Here is a 6,316-nt window from a genome sequence, read left to right on the forward strand (position 1 = left end):
GGCAACTCTGGTGGACAGGTTCCAGAGGAGAGTTCAGAGCCTCTGAGGCTGCACAGCTGGAAGCTGTTGCCTTGAGTTTAGAGCCAAGGGAGGGTGGGGGGAGAACCTCTTGTATTCTTTTGAGACACAGTATCAATTCTTTCATGTGCTAGGGAGCAGCAGGGCTGACACAGTGCCAGATGTGGCCAGGGTGATTTGAGCAGGCCTGCCTCCTCTTTTCACCCCATACCTTTTTTGGAGTGTTGATCGTGCCTGTCATTAAATTATGTTTGCCACTTTGCTTTTCTATAAAAGCTTTGGTTTTTGCTTTGCCTTTACTTTCCTGGTGCATCTTTGAATACCAATAGCGATTGCTAACCACAGACTGCAAGTGATACCATAGGAATAGGATACAGGGCCTGCCTGGGAGAAGAAGCCAGGGCATGGGAGGTCTCTGCAGCAACGGACCTTGGTCTGACCCCCTCCACAGTATCTCCACCACTCACCACGGTCGTTCTCTGGTGGCCAGAAGGTTGAATTTGGAAGCCTTCCATCCAGATGTAGTTCAATGGAACAGATTCAAGGAGCCCTAGTGTGCTAGGTACTATGGGGGATCATAGAGAGATGGAACTGGTTATGCCCTTGAGGAATTTACATTCTAGATGTGAAAACAAGACTTCCTGCATATACAGTTAAGTCAGTACCAGTGACAAATGCAGAATATAGACACATTTTTCTGATCACCAATGTAATACATGATTATTAAAATTAAATTCAAACATAAAAAGAAACATATATTGTAGAAAGTCCCCTACAATCTAACTCCTCCCCAAGAACCACCGTTATCCGTTAATATTTGAGGTGCTGACATTTAAGCTGACCTTAAAGTAAAATCCATAGAGGCAGACTGATGGAAGGAAAGCAAGCATCCTGAGGATCTAACCTCTTTCAGGAAGGAGCACCCCACTAGCTTCCCTGACAAATGGTGAGCCAACTTATGCTTGGACACCTTGGTGACAAGGGGCCAAAATGCCTAAGTAGGAATTAACCTTTGGTAAGTACCACCCTGTGCCTTATGTGCTAGCCAATGTGTTGGGCATCTTATAGATGTGATTTAATCCTCATCACAATCTTAAAATATCTTTATCCTTGTTTCACAAATAGGAATACTGAGACTCAGAGGTTACTTGCCAGGGTGACAGAGCAGCAAGTGGTATCAGAGCCCCGCCGTTCATGACCTGTGTGATCTTGGGCAAATTATTTTATCTCTGTGGCTCAGTTTCTTCACTGTAAACATAAGTGATAATAGTATCTACTTTACAAAGGGAGTTTTTCAGATTTATGAGTTAACACACATTAGGCCAGCAGAACAGTGCTTGGTGCATAGTATGTACTCAGTAAGCATTAGCTGCTATCTATTGCACCTTGTTTTCTCTCGTTCTAACATGATCCCTAGCATTTTTACACTTATTTTAATTCTATATATGGCCTCTCTGTCCTCCCCGCCATCCCTCACACTTTCTTTGTTATAATTCCTTCCTCTGCTTCCAGTCATTCCCTTCTCTTCATCCTGTCTCCACTGTGTCTCTCATTCCCCTTCTTTGCACTTTCTCTTACCTTACCCCCCATGTCCTCATCACCTGTCTCCTGCCTGTTGTGGCAGCCTTCTGACCCACCTCCCTGCTGCTAGTCTCATTCATTTATATACCAGAATAATTTCTCATAGCACGCTTCTCATCACACCACATCTCTATGCTAAAAACAAACAACAAAATGAACGTCCAGATTTTAATTCGATTTCTTGAAGTTTAAGATTCTCCAACTCTTACCCCAGTTCCCCCTTCAAGTCTGTTCCTCCACTACTTCCACACCTTCTCTCTGCTTTCCCTTCTTCCTTACTTCTCTCTCCGTTTCCATCTGGGCAAGTTCTACCTATGTGTTTTGTTTGTTTGTTTTTTGTTTTTTGTTTTTTTTGCGGTACGCGCGCCTCTCACTGTTGTGGCCTCTCCCGTTGCGGAGCACAGGCTCCGGATGCGCAGGCTTAGCAACTATGGCCCACGGGCCCAGCCGCTTCGTGGCATGTGGGATCTTCCCGGACCGGGGCACGAACCCGTGTCCCCTGCACCGGCAGGCGGACTCTCAACCACTGTGCCACCAGGGAAGCCCTACCTATGTGTTTTAAGATCCAGATTAAAATATCACTTAGTTTTTAGTCCTTCCCTATTCTCAACTGGTTAGAATTTTTGTATCTTTTTGTGAGAGTTAGCACATGCTGTCTTGAAATACAATTTCAAGTCACATTTCTTAGAATTATAATCGACCTTAGCATCTAAAATGTCTTCCAGCAGTACCTTTTGCCCAGTAGGTGCTTAATAAATGTTTGTGGTGTAAGTGGAAGATGAGGGGCTTCCTGATGACTGGTGGGTTTCTCTCGCGGTCTTGGTGAGGGTCACTGTTTAATGGGTGTAAACGCGGTGGTTTTGTTTTCTAAGAGTCAGACATCTTTTCTTTTCGGCCATGCCGGCGCTGGGTCCCAGTGCCTGTGTGTGTTAAGGGGCTCCAGCCAGTGCCTGCCGTACTAGGTCCCGTGCCTTGGCCCCTCAGCCCCTCCCCACAAATGCTCAGCGGAACAGGGGATTAGGTTCTGGCAGCACAGCTGGGATTTTGGCGGCCATTCCGCAGTCGACAATAGCACGCAGTCACGACAGCGCAGGCCTGCGCTCCAGGGCCGCAGTCTGCCGGGGCTCCTTGTTTGGGTGGCCGAGGGGGAGGAGCGGGCGCAGCGCAGCAGTCTGGCCAAGCCACGCAGAAGGTACGGGCTGGAGAGATTCCCTCGGGGAACGGGCTCGGGGGCGGCCATGTCCCAGGGCAGGCGGCGCCCGCGTAAGGAAGCCGGGGCTTTGTGTGCGAGCGGCCTGTGTGCTTGGAGACGCAGCGCTCCCTGGAGCCGGCAGGAAGCTGTCCGCGTTTAAATGGGCTTGCGTCTTGCTCGCTCTCCAAAGCCTCTGTTCCCGGGTCTTCCTCCCTGCCCTGCTCGCCGCCAGGCAGGGCTGATCTAATCATCAGGGCAGTCCGTGGCCTACCCTTCCGCTGCTGGCCAGAGATGGACAGGCTGTCACTGCTGTCTTAAGAGCGCAAAGGGGGAGTGTCCGGGGGATATCAGGTTTGTCAGGCAGGCCGCTGTGAGGTGTGTTTTGTGTTTACGCCACAATTTGCTTTGGCTCTCGCCACCGTTTCAGTTCAGTACTTTTGTCTGCCGGCTCCTCCCCCACCCGCACCCCACCCAGCCCTGCGCCATGCGCTCCCAGATCGCGGAAGCTTGCTGCGCCTTTAAAGAAAGCAGACTCCTGATTGTGACGCACTTCTGGCTGTCAGCCAGGAAGATCGCTCCTGCCAGGCTGAGAAGAAAACCAACAACTTTTCTTTTGTGTGTGGGGTTACTTTCCACTAGACCCCCCCTTCCTCCTCTCCTTTCAAGATTTAAGTGCTAATGGCGGATTAGAACCTGTAGATACGTGTGGCTTTGGGAGTCTGGTAAGGCCACCCCACCCCCACCCCCGCGCTGAGACTTTCCCTCCCTCACTGTTTCTCTGGGTTTTTGTTCAAACATGGAGGAGGGGGTGCGGTGGACTCCCCTCTTCACCTCCCTTTCCTGCACCATCCTTGAAGGGGAGGGAGAGGAGAGGGAGAGCAAGTAAACACTCTGAAACTGGCGCTGGGAGCAGAGCTTGCCAACATCCGGGAGTTGGCGCCTTTCAGAGCAAAGGGTTGCTTTCTTCCCCCCTCGCGTAGATGTCAGCGTGTTTTTGTTCAGAGGGGGAAAGCGTGTACGCCTGCACGTTGAGCTGTAGACAACTCGGGAGAGCGTCTCCATTCCCGAGTGAGGCCTGGGTGTGTACGCGGTGGTGGGGAGTGGAAAAGGTTCATTTCGTCAGCTGGTAGGGACCAGGGGGTGTGAATATAGCAGTGGGCAGGTGCTGATGAACTGCTGGAGTGAACTCGGGTGTGCGTGTGTAGTCTGTGGCTCTAGGCCCCAGATCTGGTTCATGATTGCAGCCCTTGCGCCCACGGCCTTCTGATCTGGACCCTCCAGAGCATGGGGGGAAGGGCGATAGCAGTAAGCCACTTGGAAGAAACGAGGGAAATCTTGGTTTCCCTTGCAGTTCTTCTCGTGTTCCTCACCAGGACTCTGGGCCGAATTCTAGGCTACACAGAGGGGATGGTCTGTGTAAAGAGGGGGAGGCCTGAGTCCACAGTGAGCCCCTCAGAGGGCTCAGGAAATACATCCAGCAAGCTGGTTTGCCCTGACCTCAGCGGTGCAGAAGATCTCTTTGGACTTGCACAAGACATCCTGCTCAGAACTCCCCAGGGGTTGAAAAGGATTGTGTTTTTCCTTCCTTGGTTTCTCTTGAAGCTGCTGGTCCTTGGGCCTTTTACCTCCTGGGAGCCAGGGGATGCACCAGCAAGGTATTTCCTGTCCTGTTCTTTATGACAAGTTAGCCCTTGATCACATAGCTTGACCTTCGTTGGGCTGCTCTGGGGTAACCCACCAGATGAGGTCTGAGTGCTTGCTGGAGTGTGCCTCCACACCTGTCAGAGGAGAACGCTCTCAGGGTTAGGGTGTTCACTCTTTGGATGGGGCGGTCTCTCAGATGGTGGTGGTATCCCTTTTAGAAAGGCGTACAGAGCTTGGAATGCTTATGGCTACGGGCAGGCTGGCTGTTTGGGTAAGTAGTGGTAAATCTTGCTATTCAACGTGGGCACAGAGTTGGGAAAGCCATTTCCCTTATGAGTTGTCAGCCTGTGGGCCTTTGGAACCCACGGTAGAGAGGGAGTGGGTCTTAGGGCAGGAACCTTTGAGGTGAGAGTTTGTGTGGGCTTTGGGTCCTGAAATTCTGGGAATGGGAGCTAGCACCTGAAAGAATGAGGGTCCAGCGGAGGTAAGGGCCCATGGGCTGAGTGAACAGTATAGTTCTACAGCTCTCTGAGACCAAAGATTACTTTGGTGTTATCTTGGGGTAGGGCTGGTGTTTAGGAGGTCAGTTAAGTGGCTAAGAGGTGGTCTCAAAAGGAGCTGGCACCCAAGTTGGGGGGGGGGCGGTAAGGAGAGCAGTGCTGCCACAGCTCAGACCTCTGGCCTTTGGCCTATCACTTGGTGAACCCTTAAAACTGAAGCTTTTCCAGAACAGACCCCAGAGCTCAGCAACCTGACCCTCCAGTCCTGGTCCTTGCATCTGAGCAGGTGGTTTGCATTAGCTTCAGCCCTGGTAGGAAACCAGGACTAGGTTTTAACTCTTTAAGACCCAGAGAGGGTACAGGCCAGGTGCCAGCGTATCTCTTGAGTGTCAAGTTCCTTGTCCTGATATATCTTCTCTGGAAACATAGAGGGGTTACCGTAAATGTGGGAATTGATCCTGATGTGAGGGAGTTATATTATGTCAGTTTTGAAAATGTAAAGAGGTTGCAAGGGCTTTAGTATATAAGGCAGCTGCTTCTGTGTCTTGGTTCCTTCTTGAGCCCAGAGAAAAGAGAGGGTGCCTTCTCTTCTGGGGCACTTCTTTTCAAAGAAAGAGGTAGGTAGGAACTCTGAAGGTGTCCACAGAGGGCCTGCATTTTGAGATTTTGTTTGTTGATCGGGGGTGGTGGGGGTGAGGAGTTGCCTGTTTGAGTTGGGGGTGAATCTTAGCAGACCCTTCTGTGAAATGGTTCCAGGCTGCAATTGCGGGGATCTGTTTTTCGGTCACCATCACCCAGTCTTCTGGGTGGGGCCTGCCTCGGATTTCAGGGGGAGGGTGTGGAGGATGGTGCTCTGGCTGGGATCCCTAGGTTCCAAGCCAAGGCCTGCTTAAAGTTGTAGTCCCCGTGCCGAGGACTAGCTGTGCCGCTGGCTTCAGTCATTCATTACCTGGAGAAGAGTGAAGGGCTGGGCTGCCCTAAAAGCCCTAAAAGTGTCCTGTCTCTGAGAAAGTGCCCCTCTATGGGATTTGAGCTGATACGGTCTTGCCTCATGTTGAGTATTGGATTCTGCCTGTTCCTGTGCCTGGGGAGCACAGAAGGCATTTGGCCTTGACACCAGTTTTAGACAGGCTCCCCTGGGAGGATGTAAGGGTTGTATGTTTTGCCTCTGAGATAAAGGGGAGAGATTCGTCGGGTCATTTTTAGCAACACAGCTGTGGAATCTCTCAGAGGGGGCAAGATTTACCTTCGGTTGCAAATAAAATTTGACTGCAGTTTTGGGCCTCACCAAAAGGATAGCAAGTCTAGAGGCGCAGTGGGGAATGACAGGGAGGTGATCTGGGCCTCATTTCCCTTGTTCCTGAGTTGCTCAGACCTTAGT

The 6,316-nt window shown here is 51.0% G+C and overlaps 1 protein-coding gene across 7 annotated transcripts in view; it reads left to right on the forward strand.

Annotated features, from left to right (window-relative positions):
- Nucleotides 1–6,316, forward strand: part of NUMA1 (nuclear mitotic apparatus protein 1) — a 75,396-nt gene that overhangs the window by 34,910 nt on the left and 34,170 nt on the right. For 4 of the 7 annotated variants that reach the window (XM_024731804.1, XM_024731810.1, XM_024731808.1 and 1 more), the window contains exon 1: nt 3,292–3,513. The exons of 1 other annotated variant lie outside the window; for it this stretch is intronic. The gene's annotated coding sequence lies outside the window, so the exon portion shown is untranslated. Of the gene's footprint in view, nt 1–2,646; nt 2,792–2,928; nt 3,143–3,291; nt 3,514–6,316 lie in introns of those variants that run through there. 2 more of the 7 variants (XM_024731805.1, XM_024731806.1) reach the window with 2 other exon arrangements.

This window comes from Neophocaena asiaeorientalis, unplaced genomic scaffold (assembly GCF_003031525.2).
Source record: "Neophocaena asiaeorientalis asiaeorientalis breed wild unplaced genomic scaffold, Neophocaena_asiaeorientalis_V1.1 scaffold232, whole genome shotgun sequence".
Taxonomy (NCBI): Eukaryota; Metazoa; Chordata; class Mammalia; order Artiodactyla; family Phocoenidae; genus Neophocaena; species Neophocaena asiaeorientalis.